This window comes from Anomaloglossus baeobatrachus, chromosome 1 (assembly GCF_048569485.1).
Source record: "Anomaloglossus baeobatrachus isolate aAnoBae1 chromosome 1, aAnoBae1.hap1, whole genome shotgun sequence".
NCBI lineage: Eukaryota > Metazoa > Chordata > Amphibia > Anura > Aromobatidae > Anomaloglossus > Anomaloglossus baeobatrachus.
In genome coordinates, this window is record NC_134353.1 from 604,874,219 (window position 1) to 604,899,224 (window position 25,006).

Genomic DNA, 25,006 nt, shown 5'->3' on the forward strand with positions numbered 1-25,006 from the left:
GGAGGGTTGGTGGTCCCGGGGCCCGGTGAGGTGACGGGGAGGCAGGGTTGGCAAGGTGCAGGTTCGCTTGGCTGCGCAGCGCAGTGCCGGACGGCACTGTAGTACTCACTCAGCCACAAATGGATGCAAAGTCTCTGGTAAAACAAACGGCTGGATGGACGGGTCCCGCAGCCGGCTACCGTGGTTTCTCCCGGACGGTTGGTGGTGGCTGCCTTTCCCTGCACCTTTTGTGTATCTTCGGTCCCGATGGCTTCCCACCAGTAACCCGCTCCCCAGTGTGTATATGGGCTGAAGGAGCCCTTTTGCCCGCAGGCTCTGGTCCTGGGAACTCTAGCTGTGGCGGAAGCTGTATTTCCCTTGTGCTGGTTGGACGGTTGCCTTCAATCGGGTCTTGGCTGTTTGGAAACCCCTGGGGTTCCAGTCACTAATGGATTTGACCTGTTTAACGGCGACTCCAAGCCTGGTCGGGGTCCACAGGCCCTGCCGGTATGTGCTGGCTACACTTCGCTCCCCGGTTCGGTACCGGCGGGCCACCGCCCGTCCCCGGTCCTACGGTTCCGCGTTGATCTGCCTCTCCTGCAGACGGCCACCACCGTCTGCCAACCTTGCTCTCGGTGCCCGGGCCACGTACCCGGACACAGTCAGTTTGCTCCTCTACTACCACTTTACTCCTCACTCTTCCACTTCCCTAACTGATCTCCACTGACTTCCTTTTCCCGCCTCCAGGACTGTGAACTCCTCAGTGGGTGGGGCCAACTGCCTGGTTCCACCCCACCTGGTGTGGACATCAGCCCCTGGAGGGGGGCAACAAGGATTTGTGTCTGACTGATGTGCCTATCTCGGGGTGGGGGTGTCGTGTTGTAGTACCTGTGACGACCTGGCTAGTCAAGAGTGCCACAGATGTATATTTGTCTACACAGTATGGGGAGAGAGGGTGGGGAAGGGAATGTATATATGGCCGCACGGTATGGAGAAGGAGGGTGGGGGGGTTGTACAGTATATATGGAGACAGTTTAAGGTGAGAGGGTGGGGGTGGGGGATGTATTTAGACACAGTATGGGGAGAAAGGGGGGAGTTTATATAGACTGTTGTGAATACTGTCTGGTGGAGCTCCGCTCTTGGTCTCCCTGCTGTGGTCGTTGATGTTAGTGGGTTGGATTCTGTTCCTCAGTTCTACACACCTGGTTTGCAGCTCAAACCTTGATTTTGGATATAGGCGTGTGCTGGCTGTTTGTCTTGGCCAGTTGTCTGAAAATCTGAGAGTATAGGAATCTGTCTCTTGTCCTCCTGGCTTCCCCGCTACCAAACTAAGCTAAGTTCTTGGTTTTGCTTCATACTTTTGTTTATTTGCTTATTGCTTCTGTGAATTATCTTTGAAGGTTATTTGTATTGTATCCTGTTTTGTTTGTGCCTTCAGATGAGGAAGATTTGTCTTCCTAGTCAGTCTATGCTATTTATCTTAGCAAGGGTTAAGGCCCAGTCACACTAAACAACTTACCAGCGATCCCAACAACGATACAACCTGATAGGGATCGCTGGTAAGTTGCAAGGAGGTCGCTGGTGAGATGTCACACTAAGCGACGCTCCAGCGATCCCACCAGCAACCTGACCTGGCAGGGATCGTTGGAGTGTCGCTACACATGGAAGCATGCTGCGCTTGGTAACTAAGGTAAATAAGGTAACCAACCCGATATTTACCTTGGTTACCAGCGCACACCGCTTAGCGCTGGCTCCCTGCACACCTACCACAGTACACATCGGGTTAATTACCCGATGTGTACTCTGCTATGTGTGCAGGCAGCAGGGAGCCGGCTTCTGCGGACGCTGGTAACCACGGTAAACATCGGGTAACCAAAAAGCCCTTCCTTTTGGTTACCCGATATTTACCTTCATTACCAGCGTCCGCTGCTCTCACACTGCCAGTGCCGGCTCCCTGTTCCCTGCACTCCTAGCCACAGTACACATCGGGTTCATTACCCGATGTGTACTCCAGCTATGTGTGCAGGGAGCAGGGAGCCAGCACTGACAGCTGAGAGCGGCGGACGCTGGTAACGAAGGTAAATAGCGGGTAACCAAGGAAAGGGCTTCTTGGTTACCCGATATTTACATTGCTTACCAGCGTCCGCAGAAGCCGGCTCCCTGCTCACTGCACATTTAGTTGTTGCTCTGTCGCTGTCACAAACAGCGATGTGTGCTTCACAGCAGGAGAGCAACAACTAAAAAATGGTCCAGGACATTCAGCAACAACCAGCGACCATGTAGTGGGTGAGCCTACCCCCTACCAAGACCAACATAGTTAGCCCGGAAATGCTATTAATAAAAATGTTTTATTTGTTTATACACGTGTGTTAGGGCACCCCTAGTGGCCGGGTGGGACGGCTGTCGCCACCGGGGAGGAGGAGCCGGCTGTAGTATAGGGGAATGTGTGAGTGAGTGTGGGAGAGTTGGATCCGGGACGGAAAAGTGAGAACATCAAGGGGCAGAGTGTGTGAGCGGGACCAACAGGGGGCGCCGGAGAGCAAGGAGGGGAACGTAACCTCAGGGTGTGAAGCAGCTGGTGTGGGTCTGGTGTGCGTGAAACCAAAGAGTGGGAGCCCGGCGAAGTGGAGTACCCCGGGCATATCCCCACCAGAGGGTGCGTTAGGGCAGGCTGCCCCCAGCTCCACCGAAAGTGCCTGATTTGACTGCCGGATCGTGTTGTACAATAAAGGATGTCGTTTGTAACCAGCACCCTTTGTCTGAAGATCGTTTGTACATCGTCCGGCGAATGCACTATCACACTCTGCCCCACCAAGTCAGTTCCTGACCCTGAAGTAGTGGTGAAGCCAGGGACAAGCCTGAAAACTGCAGCCAAGACTACAAGGCCAGAGGCTCCCCTGGCTCATCATTACATGTGGCGTAGTCGGAAGGATGCGAATTCCCTGCCAGGGACCCAAGAAGCCGGAGATCAAGTGGTGCCGAGTGCACCGTATCCGGGCTATGAGAGAAGATTTCCAGTCCCATGGTGGGAGGAAGAAGTGCCCAAGGCGTTGGACCGGGCACAAGATGGCGGCAAGATGGCCGCCGTCTGTGAAGCTGAGGAAGAAAAGGCGCGAAAAGTTGGCGCCAAAAAAAGAGCCTGGGGCTGGCCGGTGCTGAAGAAGAAGTACGGAGTACTCCGCCCAAAGAGGGGAGGCGCCAGTCCCAGGGCACGAAGAGAGAAATATGAAGTGGGCGGTATTTTGAAGAAAAAGAAGAACCGCCGCGGAGGAGTCAAGATGATGTGTGAGGCTGGGGGTGGAGCATGCCCAAGAGCGGGAAACATAGGCCCCCCTCCACTTCCTCCAGTCTCAGCATCGACTCCGCCACCATTACTAGCAACACAGCAAGATGCAGAGATGGAGACCTCCGGCCAACAGCAGGAACTCGCCACCGCCATGGCCCTGACTAGCCTAGGCCGGGAGCGTCCCAAACACGCTGCCGCAGCAGAAGCGTCCGTGCTGGATATCGCGACCGTGCCAGGAGGCCCAGCACGTCCGGAGAAGGTGACCTGGCTGACCACCTGGGACGCGGCAACCGGGGGCACTACCACGGAGGTACGGGCAACCTATGCCACCCAGCTACCGGTGGGGAACCGGCCCCTGGGGATTACTTATTCCCCCTTGGAGACGCCTCAGCCAGTCGCCACAGCCGCAGCACCATCTGTCCCCGTGCGGGAGCCGGCCGAAGTGCTTACTGAGAGGCTGGAACAAGACCACCGGGGCTTCTTTTGGGACCCTGTAACCCCGTCTCCCATACTGTACCCAAGGGCTCCGTCTCCGATACCAGACCCCGTCCAAGAGCGGCTGCTTGCGGAGACCATCGTCCGGGAAATGATGTCCGGTTCCGGCGGTGAGGAGCTGGCCCTGCAATTCACCACTGGTATAGTGGTGAAATTTAACCAGCAGGAGGGCTACGGGTTTATCCGTGAAGCGAGTACCGGAGATGATTATTTTTATAATCGGGTGCACCTGGACGTGGAGGGTCTGCCGAAGCGGCTTCACACACTTTATCCGGGAGAGAAGGTGCAGTTCTTACCCGAGGCGGGAAGTCGCGGCCTGTTCGCGGTTGGAGTGACCCGGATGCCGACCGCCCGGGAAGCGGCCCAAATGCAACAGGAGCTGGAATGGGAGGAGCACCAGGAACGGCGCCGGAACCAGCCAAAACCGATGCCGACCGATGCCTTCCATTAGAGGCGCACCTTGGCGGTAACACCGGAGGTGCAGTCTGGCCCGACCGCTGACCCGGAAAAGGGTACCCTGGTGGTGGCGGTTAATCAAAGCGTCACCAATCGTCCGGTAATTGTCCTGGACGTGCCGCAACCCGTGCCTCAACCACCCCGGGTAGCGACTCCATCACCCCCGCCGGGAACCGAAGAGGCCACGTCATCGTAGCCCCCTTTCGCTCCTGTATCTTTCCGGAGGATCCGCCGACAACCTGGGCAGTCCCTGGGCGCCTACATCCAGGCACAGGCGGCCGAATGGAAGCGGTCCTGGCCTCCGGAGTAGATCACCTCAGCCGGCTTGTATGAAGACCGGTATTGTTGATTGACTGGCAGAAGTTTATGTTCCAGTTGCTAAGGCCCGGAGAGAGTTCGCTGTCAGACTGAGCCAGGGACTCCTCCGCAGGGCAAAGAAGTTTGCAGTTCGTTACAAGTTTTGCATGCCTGTTGCTCGCCAGCAAAGACCGGGAGCGCTGCTAAGCCTCCGGGCGCCAGCAAAGACCGGGAGCGCTGTTAAGCCTCCGGGCGCCAGCAAAGACCGGGAGCGCTGTTAAGCCTCCAGGCGCCAGCAAAGACCGGGAGCGCTGTTAAGCCTCCGGGCGCCAGTAAAGACCGGGAGTGCTGCTAAGCCACCGGGCGCTGCCGAAGACCGGGCGCTGGACTTGTGCCCTTTTTCTCGTACGGGTCGCCTGTTGTGGACTGGGCTGAAGGTTATTCTCATGCTATGTTCATTTTTCATTTTTACAGTTATGTGTTTATAGATAGAGCCTTGCCGGGAGGCTCGGGTTTTAAGAGGGGAGGCATGTAGTGGGTGAGCCTACCCCCTACCAAGACCAACAGAGTTAGCCCGGAAATGCTATTAATAAAAATGTTTTATTTGTTTATACACGTGTGTTAGGGCACCCCTAGTGGCCGGGTGGGACGGCTGTCGCCACCGGGGAGGAGGAGCCGGCTGTAGTATAGGGGAATGTGTGAGTGAGTGTGGGAGAGTTGGATCCGGGACGGAAGGGTGCAGAGTGTGTGAGAGGGACCAACAGGGGGCGCCGGAGAGCAAGGAGGGGAACGTAACCTCAGGGTGTGAAGCAGCTGGTGTGGGTCCGGTGTGCGTGAAACCAAAGAGTGGGAGCCCGGCGAAGTGGAGTACCCCGGGCATATCCCCACCAGAGGGTGCGTTAGGGCAGGCTGCCCCCAGCTCCACCGAAAGTGCCTGATTTGACTGCCGGATCGTGTTGTACAATAAAGGATGTCGTTTGTAACCAGCACCCTTTGTCTGAAGATCGTTTGTACATCGTCCGGCGAATGCACTATCACACTCTGCCCCACCAAGTCAGTTCCCGACCCTGAAGTAGTGGTGAAGCCAGGGACAAGCCTGAAAACTGCAGCCACGACTACAAGGCCAGAGGCTCCCCTGGCTCATCATTACAACCTCACAGCAGGGGCCAGGTTGTTGCTGGATGTCACATACAGCAACAAACATCGCTAGCAAGTTGTGCCTCAGCAGCGATGTTGCTAGTGATGTTGCTAGCGCTGTTGCTTAGTGTGACGGTACCTTTAGTCGGCAGAGTAATTGTTGGGTTTTTTTCCTATAGTTTCACCTGAGTCTTGTACGGATTGTGAACGTGCGAGTATTAGATTACTCTTCCCTTTTGCACATTCCGTGTAGGAAGTTTGATAGGGTTTTTCATGCCAACCGCAAGAGTTCACTATCCTGTCTTTCATATTTAGTATAGTGTGGCATCTCTTTGCTCCATCTTGCTCTTACTGTATATGTCTTTTTCATCTTTGCTCACAGTCTTTACATGTGGGAAGCTGCCTATTTTCTTTGGGGAAATCTGCTCTGAGGAAAGATAGTTTCTTTCCACTTTCTGCCTTGTAGGTTATGTAGTCCTCTGGCTGGGTTTGAGGCATCTAGGTTGTTAGGCATGCTGCCTAGCTACTTCTAGTGTGGTGTTAAGTTCAGGGCTTGCGGTCAGCACCTTATTACCTACGACTCTGGTGAATTGTATTCATGGTAGTCATTGAACATCATACCATAACAATAGACAGCATGGAGAGATGGTGAAGGGGGATTGTATACAGACAGTATGGAGACCGAGGGGGAAGTACATTTGAACACAGTATGGAGAGCAAATGGAGGAAAGAAACTTTGAGTACACAGCATGGTGAATTTCAGGACTGTATTGGAGTGAGTGGCTAATTTTGAGGACACAGTATGAGGAGCATGCAGGCAGAATGGGTACAGACACAGTATGGAGAGCGAGGAGGAAATGTATGCGGACACAGTATGGGGAGTAAGAATGAATGATTGCGGAGGTTGTGAGGAGACATTATGGGGTTAAAAAACGTGAACAGGCACAAAATAGAGTCTGGGTAATGGGGGTATGAAGAGGGTGCAGCATGGGGGGATAAGGTGAGGCCATACCAAGAAGAGGTGTGTGATGAGGGGCACATTATAAAGACTGAGCAGTATAGGGGGGGGGCTCGGTAGGGAAAGGAGAGGGCAGTGTGGAGGGCATGTACCATTAGAGGGACAGTGTGTCATCTTTTCTGCAGAGAACACTGTGAGGGGCAATTATTCATTCAGGGGCACAGTGTAGGGCATATCTTTTTATATAGGAGTATTATAATCATTCTGCTATTTTTACGGGCATCATATCAGGATGTGCTGCAGAAGACTGGAGAAGATGGAAGTCTGCAGAGGTGAGCTGTGAATGTGAAAAGTCATTATGGCATCTGGTCAAGATGAAAAAAAGAGACAACTCGGATTAGAGACAGCTTCATCTATAAGGTACCTAGATGTAATGATTATATAGTATGTGATACTGTGGTTCCTGTATGGTCTGATGACAATTGGTAAAAACTAGAGATGAGCGAACCTTTCAAAGTTCGGTTCGCCGATTTTTACCAAGCCTCCCAGTGTTCAACAAACAGTTTGACGAACATACAGAGCCCATTGAATTCAATCAGAGGCTAAACTTATGTGTTGTAAAATGGTGTAGGGGAGCTGTAAAAGAAAAAAATAAAGCAGGACATACTTACCGAGTCTCCCCAGGGCTGTCACTGCTCCAGCGGTGGTACTTCTGTAGCCGCTGATTATTCCTCATCCATATTCACTGTTTTCCCCGTCCAGCAGTGTCTCTGATTTGCTGCAGTCAGACTCCGCCCCCAGACAGTGTCTGTGATTGGTTGGAATCACAGACCCTGTCTGCGGGTCTATCGTTGTGTAAAATAAATAAATAAAACGGGATAGGGTCCCCCATGTATTGTTACCAGCACAGATAAAGCCCATGGCTACAAGCTGCAACCCCCAGCCATGTGCTTATCTTGGCTGTGTATCAAAATAAGAGGAACTGCATACACATTTTTTTTTAATCATTTAAATAAATAATTTTTAAAAAGAGCTTGCAGTTCCCCAATTTTGACACCCAGCCAAGATAAAACTCAACAGCTGGGGGCTGGTATTCTGAGGCTGTGAAGATCCAGGCTTATTGGGCTCCCCAGTCTAAAAATAGCAGCCTGCAGTCGCCCAGATTTGTTGCATTCATTAGATCTTCCCTGGTGAGGTGTCAATTGGGGTAATAAGGGGTTAATAACTCCCAGCTGCCACTAAATATAGATTAGTAATGGGTGGCATCTATTAGACCCCCATTACTTATTTGTAAGTGAAAGTAAATAAACACAAATACCAAAAAATCCTTTAATTAAAATAAATGCAAAAAAACCCCTTTGTCACCAATTTAATAACACCAAAATACCCAGCCCCCAACTGTCGAGCTTTATTTTGGCTGGGAATTAAAATTGGGGGGACTTTAAAAAAAAAAGCTGAAGTGAGGTACCTCATATTTTGAAACACAGCCAAGATAAGCTCACGGGCTGGGGGCTGCAGCTTGTAACTGTGGGTTTTATCTGTGCTTGTGTCAATAGATGAGGGGACCCTAGACCATTTTATTTATTTTATACCACGATTTAGATGCGCAGACAGCTGCTGTGATTCCAACCAATCACTGATGCTGTCTGGGGCGGGGTCTGACTGCAGCCAATCAAAGACGCGGGTAGACAGGGAAAGCAGTGAATATGGATTAGGGATAATCAGCGGCCCTGAAAGTAGAGCTGCAAGAGCAGTTACAGCAGCGGGTAAACTAGGTAAGTATGTCGTGTTTAATTTGCTTGGTTTTTTTCCCAGTGATTTCCCTGGCCAATCATAGCCACGCCAATACTTGACTTGGCTGTGATGGGGCCGAAAGTGAGTTTTCTGCAAACAAACACTTACCGAAAATTGACGTCTTTTGAGGAAAGTGTTCGGAAAGCTCAGCCCGAATGATCCGGCCAAGGCTTGAACTGAATCTGAAATTGGCAAATGTGAACCGAATAGGTTCGCTTATCTCTAGTAGCAACAAATCCCAGTATCTATTTACCATTGTTAAGGATGTACTGGGTACATCCTGTCCTATATACATGGTGTAATTCTCATTATCTGCATTATTCTGTATATATAAACTGCACAATACCACTATTCCTGTTCTGTATATTGACTGGAAATATCAGTCACAATCATTGGAAAGGAGGAGGGCAGGGAAACATATCCAGCACCATGTCTTTAAAAAACCTTCAAATTTATTAATTCCAAGTAAAATATTTTTCTTATGTCGACTAAAACAATCTCTCCATATGCCTAACAGCGCTGTAAGGCATATGGAGAGATTGTTTTAGTCCACATAACAAAACATTTTTACTTGGAATTAATTGAAATACTATGTCCCAAGAATGACAAAAGTATTTTAGAGTGATACCTTTACCTATACCCACTCCTAAAATACTTTTGTCATTCTTGGGACATAGTATTTCAATTGATTTTTCTGGCTAACACGGTACCACAATATTACCTTGTATTACTTGGAATTAATAAATTTGAAGTTTTTTTAAAGACATGGTGCTAGATATGTTTCCCTCCCCTCCTCCTTTCCAATGATTGTGACAGCTGTGGACGCCAACCACGGATACCGTGCACCGACCCAAGTGGAACCTAGACACAGGGACTGGTGAGCTGGATATATTGTATTTTTGTTATTGTTGTAAAAAACAGTATCTGTATTATTCTATATATATACACTACACCTGTCCTGTATACTGGGTGTAATTCTCAGTATCTATATTATTCTGTATATATACACTATACAGTAGCACTTTTTCTGTCCTGTATACTGGGTGTAATTAAGTAATTAATTTAAGGGCAATGATATCAAATACTAATGAAGTGTATGTAAACTTTTGACTTTGTTGAAAGTAATAAAAATACGTTAAAACATTCTTTATCATTAGTCTGGCATTTGGCAAATATAAATAATTTTGGTAATGCTAATTGACCTAAAATGTGAAATGTTTATTCTGATTTCATGTCAGACAGTGAGAAAAACATGCATATGTGTCTTTTTAGATAGTGTATGTAAACTTCTGCTTTCAATTGTATTTATATAGTGATTATGATTCTGGTCATGCATTGATGTACTGATGGTAGTTCTGGTGACGCATTGATGTACTGATGGTAGTTCTGGTGACACACTCATGAACTGATGGTGGTTCTTATGATGTATTTGTCTACTGACAGTAGTTTGTGCGAGGTATTCATGTACTGTACTGTATATGATTCTTGTCATGCATTCATGTACTGATGGTGATTCTGGTCATGCATTCATGTATTGATAGTGGTTTTTGTGATTTATTTATGCACTGATAGTGGTTCTGGTGAGGTATCCATGTATTGATTATGGTTCTTGTCATACATTCATGTACTGATAGTGGTTCTGCTGATGCATTCATGTATTGATGGTGGTTCTGGTGTCCTATTTATTTACTGATGATGCTTCTTGTTTTGTATTTATGCACTATTTCTGACTACTGATTTCTATTTATGCACTTATGTACTAATGATGATTTTGGTTCATGTTCATCTACTGGTGATGGTTTTGGTGATGTATATATAACGAGAACCATCATCACTACATGAATAAATCACTCAAGCCATCAGTAATACAGCTTGAGAACAACCATCATTACATAAATTTTTCACTAAAACCAGTCCCTGAAAACAAATACATCACCAGTACTACTATTAGTATATGAATATATACCAGAATCACTATCAGTGTAGGAATACAACCAGAACCACTATCAGTTCTGTTGCAGGCTTTATTTGGGGCAAAATGACGACAGCGCTGATTGGGCATGGGGCTCACGTGAATTAACAACCAGTCGTGAGCCCCGGGAGAGCGAGTGCTGAGAAGATTAATATAGGCTTTTTATTTTATTGGGAGCAAATATGGGGAACAAGAAAGAGTTGTCCAAGTAGTGGACAACCCCTTTATTTGAATCAGCCCTCATTATAGTTAAGCTATATTAGTTTCTATGACTGTCCTTGGGGCTTTTAAATATAGGATGTCAGTAATAAAAAATGTGTATTGTGTATAGTGTCCAGAACCAATTAATATTATCATATCTAATTTTGAAATTGCATCACTGTTAAACTGCACCCCTAAAGTACACCACTTTTTTACATTTCCAGATTTTTTTGGGGTGAAAGAGGTAACAACTTTAGCGAAAGTAGTGATCAGAGCTTATTATCTGACCCTTCGGAAAAGAAGGGGGTTGCGTTAGCTGTCCAGTTACCTTAGACTCTGACCCATTCCTTTGCATGGGAGCCGTTAGCATCAGCTTCATCTGCCTAGGACACCAAAATATCTTGTCTTGTTCAAGATCTGGTTTATGCTACAGCTCTTCTGTCAGTTGAAACACAAATCTTAACTGCAACCTATCTTTGTTTAGCTGTCCTTCTAACTTAAACAAAGGCCCTTGGCATAGATATCTGCTATATCAAGTCTCTTTAATGGGAATCTGACATCAGATTCATGAACCATGGGCAGTCATGAATTCAGTCAGTTATGATTTAATTCGAAACAGTGGTGTTTCAGAGTAAACATGCTTTGAAAAGCCATCCAGACACTATTAGTCTTGGCTGAATAGTCTAGTGCAGTTCCTAGCCATCTTTCTCCTAACCTGGTCTAGTTTATTGTGAGGTTATCTATGTCTACATTGAAGGAGACTTGCCATTCAAAGGGATCAAGGTGGTGAAAAGCCACTGGGGACCACCCTCAGACTAGTCAGCCACAACACAAAGTCCCCGACTGGCTCTTCAAAGTTTATTTACTATGAAATGCCATAGAGTTTCAGAGTAAAACATACCTGACTGTGGTCACACAGTCAGACTCTGATTCATACTATCTGTAGTTCAAGCATATACCAATAGTTCAGCCTAACAACCAGAGTGGGAAATTTAGTAAACAGTGTATCTAGTGAACGCTGTAATTCAAGCAGAAAGAGTTTGATGACTGGTTCCCTTGAAAAGGTCCCATTGAAAACAACACCAGGACTGTAACGATGTGGCTGTAGGAGAGCGAGGGACAGGGGTTCCCATGTTGTCCCACACGCTAGGGGTCCCTAGGCTATCCCTGACCTCAGGGTTACCTCTAAAGGCAGAGATGCCTGGGTCTTGTGCCTGGCTATGCTCCTGACAAGAACTAATCTGATTCACCCTCCCACTAGGAAAGGAAGGGGCAGCAGTGAGATGGAAACATCGATGGAGATAGATATGAGAAAACCAAAACTTTGACACACTGCAAACTCACAGGAAAAAATCAATTCGAGACTCCGGAGAAAATCAAGAGCAAGAAGAAAGCAACACAAAAACAACAGTGGTTAAGTCCACAACCACACAAAGTGACAAGTACTACAACCACCACTAAAGGCCCCGTCACACACAGAGATAAATCTTTGGCAGATCTGTGGTTGCAGTGAAATCATGGACATATTGTTCCATTTGTACACAGCCACAAACCTGGCACTGATTGTCCACAATTTCACTGCAACCACAGATCTGCCGCAGATTTATCTCTATGTGTAAAGTGGCCTTTAGTCTGGATCCCAACACCTCACCAAAACGGCTTAGATAAACTATAGCTGGCATAGAAGGAAGAATTTAACCAGCATATATAGGAGGGGAGCAGATGTGATTGGCTCTACCATAACATGTGATCAAAGGAGACTAACAAGTAGATCAGCAGAGATTAACTCTTGCTAGCCTGGCTATGAACTATCAATCTGTTGGTCGACACCCAAGTCTACCTGCACTGATCACAGAGACCAGAGAAGTCATCACGCAGAATGTCAGAATCTGTAATTGGAACAGATCCCAACGCTGTCTTGACAGTTGGCAATGTTTGTAAAACCCACCGTGTGACAAGGACTGGGCTGGACATAACTGTCTAGTAAAGAGAATGTGACACCCTATTCATCTTTTTCCCATATTCACATGTTTGACTCTTGTGTCCCCACAGTGATAGGAATGATAGGAAAATGATCTTCTTGCCCTGCTGGGTGCTATAACAGGTGAGGCATCACAACGTCCCACTACAAAATAATCACATGGCACAAGCATGACAACACTGTGTACAAATGTAATGATGTATGTTCAGTTTCCTTGCAGCGCCACCATGGGGAAAATTAAACATTACACAATTCCCACTGAAATTGTCCAAAAGAAATGTGCAAAAAGCCTTCCAAAGCATGTGAGAACTGTACTTGTCTTTCTTTAACAGTCCTATAGAGAATGAATAGAGCAGAGCTGCACATGGTTAACCACTGCTCCAATCAGATGAGGCTCTTCAGACATCCCGTTCCTGAGAGCAAAGGGAATCCCTATAATCAATAAATCATCCATTACCTTAGCAATATCAGGTAACTTTTCAGCTTGGTACAATGTTGATGCCCAGTGGAAAGAAACTAACAATGCTAAATACAATCATAAAGGTATTTTTTTTAAATGTATACATTGCAATGTATACATTGCTTTTAACTTTAGTTTATTGGAGGGGCAGCTTTCTGATAAAGCAACATATCTGTGACAAGTCACTATTAGAATACTGTTGATCGTATTGTCATTTTAGAAACCTATTTTATTTCTGCTAAACTCTGTCACCCTCTAGTGGAGAATATGTATATTGCAGTTATAAGTAGTAATACATTTCAGACTATTCTTATAGCAAAAAAAAATATGTTTCAAATAATTCAGTTATTCTAACACGAATATATTCTGGGGAGTGTTTTCCTGGTATTATGGAATTACAGCATGACAAAATACATCTTTAATGTTAGATATAAAATGTTGATATGTTTGTAAGTAATGTAAGCTAAGATGCAAACTTTTCCAAATGTTTGCTTTTTATATGATTCACAGCATAACAGTGAATGATGAAATATTACAATATGCTTCATTATATGCACAGTTGTAATAAAATATTCTGTGCGCTTCTCAATTAAATCAGATGTATACAAAAGTACAGTGAGGTCCCCAAGGCCAGATTATCATTGGAGCAAAATGAGCTCCAGCTTCAGGCCCCATCTTGTCTAAGTCAGAAGGGGCCCAGCGTCTACAATACATACACAATTAGTATAATTAATATCACAGGCTGCTGGCATCCTGTGAGAGTTCTGCTTTAGGTATAGAAATAGTGCGTAAGGCGTAAGTAAAAGGACTAACAAACAATCTATTTTTTTAAATCAATTTGTAGAACCAGAGGAGAATCATCTGTAGGTCGCCAACTGAGTCATTTAGACAATTACAGACACAGACAGAACAGGGTTCCTATGCAATAATAGGATATGGGCCCTTTGCAGTCCAATAACGTGTCTGTGACAGAAGCTGGTGGTTGCTTTGGAGGTATATGGAGCCCCTTTACCTCTTGTGCTACTGTGCTGCCACAGATTACACTAATGGTATTCCCATCCCTAATTTAGATCCATTAGATCCTGTAGCAGCACAATGTAAATTCTCAGTGCGGGCAGAGAACCTTGGATCCCAAATCTTTTTACCTGACAAAGAACCCTCCAATTTGTGTAGGTGCGTGGGTTGATTCATAAGCAGCAGTGTGAGATAATTGCTTAGTATATACTTTACATTAATCATAACACTAGTGCTGCTAATAGTCTCAGCAAAACTGTGGCATCTGTATGCAGACGATAATAACCTCAGAGCAAAGTGAGAAAATCAACTATACACAACAGATAAGTGATAAGAGGAATTAGAAAAATAGGAAAGGATCCGGCACCAATTTCTTCTTAAGATAAAACCATTCAAAACTTTATTAGATCATTAAAAAAAATTTCTGTGGAGATCAAGGGGAAGGGGGGTAACACGCATGGGAACTTTACACGTTTCGGACTCACATTAAAAACACAAAAAGTCCTTATTCATAAGTGACCCATGTTCACCGTAAGGCTCCTTAAATAGACTGAATAAAGTAGTAGGGTAGCCTAGGGGAAGGGGGAGAGGGAAGGGAGAGAAACTTAATTGCATCAGAAGGCAGGTGAGGATCACCATTCAAGCTGAAAGAAATAAGTGATAAGACTTTCTTAATAAACAGAGACCAGCAAAGAAATAGACATGCATTGAGTTGGGTAGAATAATACCAGGAGATTGTCATCATTCACACTGGAGGAATATGAGCCATGTTGAAACTAATTCAAATTTTTGGTTTTAAGCTGATACATTGAAAATTCCCCAAAATGTCTTCTTCTTGTGATGAAATCTCTGGAAGATTTGTGATCTTAGCAATCTGCCCACACAAACTTTCTACTGTACTTGATTATGACAACCAAATATGAGGTGGGTTGTGAGAGACAGAAGACAAAGATATTGACTTGTGCCAGGTATGACTGGAACACATTTGAGATAGACAGTGTCAAACTGGAAGTTATAAAGGACTTCAACCCCCTTGGATCAATGATCACTCAAAATGCAGCAACGACACCGGAAGTCAATAAGAGAATAGCTATGGGCAAATCAACAATGAAGTCACTGGACAAGGTCCTCAAATTGAAGAACATTTCACTGGTGATAAAGATATGTCTCGTACATAGTCTGGTCTTTTCTGTAGTCACATATGGATGTGAAACCTGGACGATAAAGGAACAAGACAGAAGAAGAATCAATGCCTTCGAAATGTGGTGCTGGAGAAAGATGCTATTAATACCATGGATGGCAAGAAGAACAAGCTAATCAATTTTGGAATAAATCAAGCCAGATATTTCACTCAAAGCAATGATCACCAAGCTACGACTTGTCTATTTTGGCAGTATCAAATGAAGAGAGTAATCACTGGAGAAGGACATCATGGGCAGAAGAATAGAAGGAACAAGGTGAAGAGGAAGACATTCATAGGAGATTGTGACTTGTGCCTTACAACGCTGTAAAAAAAAGTTTTTAAAAATTACAAAAAGTTCACCCACCTTTTGCACTATTCATAATAAAACCATAAAAAATACACATATTTGATATTGCACATTGAAAAATGTTCAATATATCAAAATATGAAATAATCTGATAGGTAAACAGCGTAAAAATTCAACACGCTTCAACATTGCAATAAAATACAATAAGAGGTGATCAAAACATTATATCTACCCAAAAATGACAAAAAATGAAATGTCAGCTCAGGGCACAAAATATAAGCCATCACTTTGCCCCAGATTCTGGAAAATAAAAACATTATAATTCTCAGAAAATGGCACCAAAAGCACAAATCTTTTTACAAACTTCTAATTTTTTTCACCACTTAAAGGGAATCTGTCAGCAGCTTTTTGCTATATAGGCTGAGGAGAGCATGCTGTAAGGGTTAAAAAAACAAACAGCAACTGTGCTTCCCTTATCAGTGTGTGTGCAATTGTTTATGTAAACTAAAGGGTTTATTACCCTGTGATTAAAGCTGGTGTCACACTTAACGACGACGACAACGACGTCGCTGCTACGTCACCATTTTCTGTGACGTTGCAGCGACGTCCCGTCGCTGTCGCTGTGTGTGACACCCAGCAACGACCTGGCCCCTGCTGTGAGGTCGCCGGTCGTTGCTGAATGTCCAGCTTCATTTTTTGGTCGTCACTCTCCCGCTGTGACACACACATCGCTGTGTGTGACAGCGAGAGAGCGACGAAATGAAGCGATCAGAGGGAGCAGGAGCCGGCACTGGCAGCTGCGGTAAGCTGTAACCAGCGTAAACATCGGGTAACCAAGGGAAGACCTTTCCCTGGTTACCCGATGTTTACGCTGGTTACCAGCCTCCGCTCTTGCTGCCAGTGCCGCCTCCTGCACTGTGGGGAGATAAGGTATGCACACCAGTGACTATGGAAGGGGAATACATGGAATAGCAGAAACTGCTGTGTGAATACTGACATGAAAAATTCAATAGCTATTTGTAAGAATGAAATGTGAAAAATGGAACCTGCATTACTGCCATGAATATATGAATAAAGAGAAATTTAGCTACTGAATTGATCAATGCAGAAGAGCCCCAACACTACGCCAAAGTATTTCTCTACGTTGGGGTCCCTAGCTTGTGTGTGTCCTCTCATGCAGTTAAAAAACTTACCGTGTATGGGACGCTGAGACCCAGGCTATATATGCGTATAATGTGGATTGGCAATAGGTGTGTATGGGGAGGGTTCACAAACGAAAAACTACTAACATTAAGGAATAACGTTTGGAACTCCATTCTATGTCTGAACTGGGTGCAAAAAACCTAAAAAACATCACTATGGGGAGATAAGGTATGCACACCAGTGACTATGGAAGGGGAATACATGGAATAGCAGAAACTGCTGTGTGAATACTGACATGAAAAATTCAATAGCTATTTGTAAGAATGAAATGTGAAAAATGGAACCTGCATTACTGCCATGAATATATGAATAAAGAGAAATTTAGCTACTGAATTGATCAATGCAGAAGAGCCCCAACACTACGCCAAAGTATTTCTCTACGTTGGGGTCCCTAGCTTGTGTGTGTCCTCTCATGCAGTTAAAAAACTTACCGTGTATGGGACGCTGAGACCCAGGCTATATATGCGTATAATGTGGATTGGCAATAGGTGTGTATGGGGAGGGTTCACAAACGAAAAACTACTAACATTAAGGAATAACGTTTGGAACTCCATTCTATGTCTGAACTGGGTGCAAAAAACCTAAAAAACATCACTATGGGGAGATAAGGTATGCACACCAGTGACTATGGAAGGGGAATACATGGAATAGCAGAAACTGCTGTGTGAATACTGACATGAAAAATTCAATAGCTATTTGTAAGAATGAAATGTGAAAAATGGAACCTGCATTACTGCCATGAATATATGAATAAAGAGAAATTTAGCTACTGAATTGATCAATGCAGAAGAGCCCCAACACTACGCCAAAGTATTTCTCTACGTTGGGGTCCCTAGCTTGTGTGTGTCCTCTCATGCAGTTAAAAAACTTACCGTGTATGGGACGCTGAGACCCAGGCTATATATGCGTATAATGTGGATTGGCAATAGGTGTGTATGGGGAGGGTTCACAAACGAAAAACTACTAACATTAAGGAATAACGTTTGGAACTCCATTCTATGTCTGAACTGGGTGCAAAAAACCTAAAAAACATCACTATGGGGAGATAAGGTATGCACACCAGTGACTATGGAAGGGGAATACATGGAATAGCAGAAACTGCTGTGTGAATACTGACATGAAAAATTCAATAGCTATTTGTAAGAATGAAATGTGAAAAATGGAACCTGCATTACTGCCATGAATATATGAATAAAGAGAAATTTAGCTACTGAATTGATCAATGCAGAAGAGCCCCAACACTACGCCAAAGTATTTCTCTACGTTGGGGTCCCTAGCTTGTGTGTGTCCTCTCATGCAGTTAAAAAACTTACCGTGTATGGGACGCTGAGACCCAGGCTATATATGCGTATAATGTGGATTGGCAATAGGTGTGTATGGGGAGGGTTCACAAACGAAAAACTACTAACATTAAGGAATAACGTTTGGAACTCCATTCTATGTCTGAACTGGGTGCAAAAAACCTAAAAAACATCACTATGGGGAGATAAGGTATGCACACCAGTGACTATGGAAGGGGAATACATGGAATAGCAGAAACTGCTGTGTGAATACTGACATGAAAAATTCAATAGCTATTTGTAAGAATGAAATGTGAAAAATGGAACCTGCATTACTGCCATGAATATATGAATAAAGAGAAATTTAGCTACTGAATTGATCAATGCAGAAGAGCCCCAACACTACGCCAAAGTATTTCTCTACGTTGGGGTCCCTAGCTTGTGTGTGTCCTCTCATGCAGTTAAAAAACTTACCGTGTATGGGACGCTGAGACCCAGGCTATATATGCGTATAATGTGGATTGGCAATAGGTGTGTATGGGGAGGGTTCACAAACGAAAAACTACTAACATTAAGGAATAACGTTTGGAACTCCATTCTATGTCTGAACTGGGTGCAAAAAACCTAAAAAACATCACTATGGGGAGATAAGGTATGCACACCAGTGACTATGGAAGGGGAATACATGGAATAGCAGAAACTGCTGTGTGAATACTGACATGAAAAATTCAATAGCTATTTGTAAGAATGAAATGTGAAAAATGGAACCTGCATTACTGCCATGAATATATGAATAAAGAGAAATTTAGCTACTGAATTGATCAATGCAGAAGAGCCCCAACACTACGCCAAAGTATTTCTCTACGTTGGGGTCCCTAGCTTGTGTGTGTCCTCTCATGCAGTTAAAAAACTTACCGTGTATGGGACGCTGAGACCCAGGCTATATATGCGTATAATGTGGATTGGCAATAGGTTCTCTTTATTCATATATTCATGGCAGTAATGCAGGTTCCATTTTTCACATTTCATTCTTACAAATAGCTATTGAATTTTTCATGTCAGTATTCATACAGCAGTTTCTGCTATTCCATGTATTCCCCTTCCATAGTCACTGGTGTGCATACCTTATCTCCCCATAGTGATGTTTTTTAGGTTTTTTGCACCCAATATTTCAGAATAATAAAGAAAGCTCATAGAATTTTTCAGCAAAAAATTGTCAATTTTAAGAGAAAAAATGACACCTTTTGGAATAATTTTCCAACTATTTCCTATGGAGCTGCATTCTGAGAACTTTTGTAGAACGAGGCTTCATAGGTCACTGCTGGTCAGCTGCAGCCCGAAATTTTTCATGAGCGATGACGTTACAGACTTACTGACATCCCCGCTAGTAAACAATTCCGTGCTGCCACTGACCGGAGTGACCTATGCAGCCTCATTCTGAGAATGTTCTCAGGATGGGGCTCCATACGTTACTGCCAATCAGCAGCAGCACGAAATTTCTCATGAGTGCTGACTTCACTGAGTTACTTACGTAACAACTTGTGAGAAATTTCTGTCTGATTTACTTTGGCTGGTTATCAAATGTATGGGAGACCCCACAACGTTTTTTTAAAGTTATTTATTTAAATCATTTTTAAAAATAACGTGGGATCTACTCTATTTTTAAGGAGATAGCTGAGGGTTGCAAAACACAGTTGTCTGTTTTACCTGCGCTGGTTATCAAAAATAGGCGGAAGCCCACTTCATTTTTTTAATCTTTATTGATCACAGCAGCTTCCACATGCAATAAAGCTTGTTGATTGTCTGTGCTTCAGCCTTTCAACAAACCTTAATAGCAGATGAAAATTAGTCGAACTCCGAACTCGGACACAGACTTTTCTTTTTAGTCCATAATTGAATCGGAGACCCGGATACCCGGTGTTCGATATAAGCACCGAACTTTACAGTTCTGGTTCACTGATCCCTAGTAGAGATGAGTGAACGCAAGGTTCGATATTCCATGTTCATACCAAACACAGACTTTACAAAAAAAATCGAGTTTGGATTTGGAGTTTGCATTCTTTATATGCACCACTAGTGTGAGCATCACTGTGCTTGGGTACGCTCAGTGCTCAGCCCAGTGAGAGCCGCTTGGGAGTAACAACAGTGTGATCTGATATACTGTGCACAGAACAAAAAATGGAAAAACCTTGCTTACCCTCCCCTAGAAGTGTTCTGTTTATGGCTGCATGGGGGTGGAGACCCGAAATACCCAATTAGTGAATTCAAGTCAAGTCCGGGTCCCAAATTAAACTTTAACTAAAATCCGGCTGCAGCCTTCAAACCGAACTTCTACATGTCCACTCATCTCTAATCCCTAGTCATGGGCTTTTATTTATAACAAGATTAGCTTAGTATGTAGAAGTATACTTACTATTTACGATCTGTACACCTTACACAGCCCATAATAAATCTATGGGATTATTCAGGAAATGTTTTGTTCATATCAAAAATCATCCATCATACCAGTCCAATGTCCTTTAGGAATGGTAGTCATCTATTATGTATAGTTAGGAAATTTTAGGTAAAATTTCTATTTAAAGTAGCTTGGCTTAATTATGAAGAAACAATCTAACAGGTGAACTGACCCTTAAGGCCCCGTCACACGCTACGATATATCTAACAATATGTTGTCCGGGTCACGGATTTTGTGACGCACATCCGGCATCTTTAAAGATGTCGTAGCATGTGACACCTGCAAACAACTGCTAACGAGCAAAAATACTCACCTTATCGTTGCTCGTTGACACGTCGTTCATTTCCATAATGTCGTTCCTCCTTCTGCGTGCTGGTTGTTCGTCGTTCCTGGGGCAGCACACATTGCTCCGTGTGACACCCCGGGAATGATGAACACAGCTGACCTGCGTCCCACTGGCAATGCGGAAGAAAGGAGGTAGGCGGGATGTTACATCCCGCTCATCTCCGCCCCTCCGCTTCTATTGGGCAGCCGCTGTGTGACGTCGCTGTGACGCCGAATGTCCCTCCCCCTTCAGGAAGAGTATGTTTGCCGCCCACAGCGACGTTGTTAGGGAGATAAGTATGTGTGATGGGGGTACGAATTGCGACGTGCCCGTGTCGCACAAACGACGGGGGCTGATGCGATCGCACGATATATCGTCGCGTGTGACGGGGCCTTTAGTCACTAATCATGCTATGATGTAAGAACAATATTTATTTCACCGAAATCTTGAGTTCTCTCAGTGATGTCATTACTGTCTCAAAAATCATTTATAACCTTCCGTATGGATCATTACAGACTCTACAACCAGAGGTGTCTGAAATCCAAAACTCCATGGGATAGTTGAAGTAGAATAAACAGACCCTGATTGGACTTGATGTAAAATATCCCTACCTATACATTCGATAACCTGGTGAGATTCCCACTGACACCAAGATTACTTGTATTGACCTGGAAAGTTGAAAGATATATGTAAGCTAATCTAAAACAACTCAGCAAGACATAGACTACTTACTCACTGACCTGAAATAATTGCAGTTTCAAGCCTTGGCAGGCTAATTACCAGAGCCTTCCCCACATAGCTTTGGGGTAGGTAGAAACATACTGTACAGTATATTGCTTTTTTAAGAACATAGTACAAAAGGGACTGGACGGAGCTAAACCAGATGACTTTAAAAATATTATTTCAGACAATAAAGAAGAACTTAGCAACAAAGAAAACTAAACCCCAGAAAGTAAAATCAGGACTTTATACTTTTGGATATCTAGTTAGCAGAATAAGAGGTATTAATATTCCAAGAAATTGGAGCAAGCCATGTGAATAATAGCAATGAGATAACATGTAAATAATGTCTAACGGTTTAATGGAGCATCTTGGGTATTTAGCATCTAATGTAATCCCTATGTAATTTAATAATTTTATTAAAGATATAAAACCCAATTCTCCTAAAAGTTGGGATGCTGTCTGAAAGGTAAAGAAAGCAAGAATGCAATGATTTAGAAATCTCTTCTAGCCATGTTATATTCCCAAGAGAACATAAAACACATAACCAATTAAATAGAAAAAAATATCGAATTTTGAAATTGATGGCAGCAGCAGGTCTCCAAAAAATTGGGAACATGCTAAAAAAAAGTCTGGAAAAGTAAATAGTAGAAATGGAAAACAGCTGGAGGGTGAATTTTCAACTAAACAACATGACGGTCTATAAAAAGAGCATGTTAGAGAGGCAGAGTCTCTCAGAAGCAAAGATCGACAGAGGGTCACCAATGTCTTTCCAACTGGGTCTAAAAATGGTGGAACAATTACATAGAATTGCTCCTCAATGTAAAATTGTAAACAGTTTGAATATTCTATCATTTATATAATATCATGAAAAGATTCAGAGATTCTGGAGAAATCCAGGATGACGCAGTGCTGACCATAATCTCCCACCTGCTCAAATAGCTCACCATAGCGCCCAAGGGCAGCTATGTTTTCTGCTCTGCCTGCGATATGGTAGAGCGAACTGCGCCTGTGCAAGCGGACATGACCACTCAGGCACAAGATTTGAAAGAGCAATGTGGATGATGACGGAGGAGTCATCACGTCAATCAAGAAAGAAGGACGGCGAACAGCGGCAGGAGGGGGGACAGGAGCCGAAAAAGAGCACGCACATCTGAGCCACACAGGTAATTAGCATACATAACGGTCATGTTTTGTAAAGTTATTTTTGGGGTCTGCAAGGGGAGTCAGGGAACAAGGTGCACCTTCATAGAATGCAGCCCAGGAGCTGCAGAAGGTGATACTTTTAGTTTAATAGTGAAAAAACTAGTGACAGGTTCCCTTTAAACAACTAGAATCTTACATAAGACAAGTATTGGATCTTATTCCTATGAAAAAACTTCAGCAATTGATAATTTTTCTTCACAAATGTTTACAGACTGTTGTGGAAAAAAAAGAAGGGATGTTATACAACGGTAGACATGGTCCTGTTCCAACTTTTTTGAGATGTGTTCTTGTCATCAATTTCTAAATGAGTTAGATTCTTAAAATGTAATAGAAAAATGTTTAACTTTAAACTTTTGATCTGTTCTGTTGTAAATAAAGTATGAGATAATAGAGGTTAAACTCACTCACTGCCTCTGAATGGTGGGTGCTCAGAAAAAAATAATAAGTACCATATTTTTCGGACTATAAGACACACTTTTTTACCCCCCAAATGTTGGGGGAAAGTGGGGGGTGCGTCTTATAGTCCGAATGTATGCTACGGGGAATGAGGGTGCTGTGGTGGAGCGGGTCATCGGTGGCATGAGCAGCATGTAGCAGCGCCTACCTTAACCACATGGGCCCGCTCATTTCATATGTACTGCATCCTCCCGCACATCATCTCTCAGCGCTGAAGCCGGCACTGACAGGTGGGCTGGATGATGGGCGGTAAATGCGCGCATAATTAACAGCCGGCCCGTGTGATCATCCTTGGCAACTACAGCCTGGAATGATCATGTGTGGCTATATTCACTGGCCCCCGCATATCATCATCAGCGCGGGGGCGGTTAATAAGTATACTCACCGGCCACTGATCCCTGCAGCATTGCGATGTCCTCTTGTTTGCTTGCCCGCTGATGTTTGTGGAGAGTGGTGTGAACAGCGATGACGTCATCGCTGTGCGCACGGCTCCATACAGGTCAGCGGCGCTGCTGCTAGCACAGAAAGGAAGACGAGCTATGCTGCGTGGAGTGAGGAAAGGTGAGTATTATTATTTATTATTATAGTGCCATCAATTCCATGGCGCTTTACATGTGAAAGGGGTGTACATAATAGGGACAAGTACAATAATCATAAACAATACCAGACACAGACAGGTACAGGAGATAGAGGTATAGAATATAAACGTTTATTTTTTTTTGTGCCACAGGATGCGGGCCATATACCAGGATGGTGGTATATAGCAAGATGGGGGCACATATCAGGATGTGGGCATATACATGGATGGGAGCATTAATGGTACCTGGATGGGGACACATAACAGGATGGTGGACGTATATACAAGGATGGGGATCATATACAAGGCAGGAAGATCATGACCAGGATGGGGTACATTAGTAGAGAATTTGGGGACATTACCCCCATAACAGTGTCAGTAGCAGATCCTCGCCCCATAACAGTGTGTCATGACCACAGTTTTTGCTTAAAATTTTATTTTCCTATTTTTCTCCTCTAAAACCAGGGTGCGTCTTATGGTCCAGTGCGTCTTATAGTGCGAAAAATATGGTATATTTATATAGGATAGCTCTGGCACTCCTTAAGCAAAAAAGAAAATATTCAATGCGTTGAAGAAAATCTTTTTTAAATGACTCAAAAAAGAAAAATAGACATCCAGCCTTTCGACACCTTGTGCCTTTTTCAAGGAAAGTCTAGGGGAACTGAGTCATGGAGTGTAAGCACAAATTCAAGAGATTTGGAAGAATTTTATACTTAATATACAGGATTAGCTCTATAAGAAGTGTGTGCACAGTGAACGCTATAGTGCCTTGTATTTGGCATGCCAGATGAGAGAGACGGGATTGTGCCGCACAGCTCTGGATACAGCGACAGCGGTATCTAAGTGGTTAAATGGGGGTTAAAAGCTACCCTATGGCAGGATTGGCCCACTGCAATTATAATCACGGGGGCCGATCATCGCCATGGTACCCTGGGGTCATCTGATGACCCCAGGGTATGGTAGTCTGTAAGATCGAGCTATAAGGTGGGTGTTACAGGCAACCCGTAAATCACTGACTGGTCTCATGTACCAGCAAACTATTTCAGCTAAATTTGTGTTCCAAAATTCAAATATTCCTCCTTCTGTTATAAGTCCTCCCATTTGTCCAAACAAAACTTTTTGACTACATGTGGGGTATCTCTACACTCGTAAGAAAGTGGATAACAAAATGTGGGGTACATTTTTTGGAGTGGTGCCCTCAATCTATTTCAGCCAAATTTGCTTTCCAAAATTTAAATATTGTTCCTTCCATTCTTAACCCTCC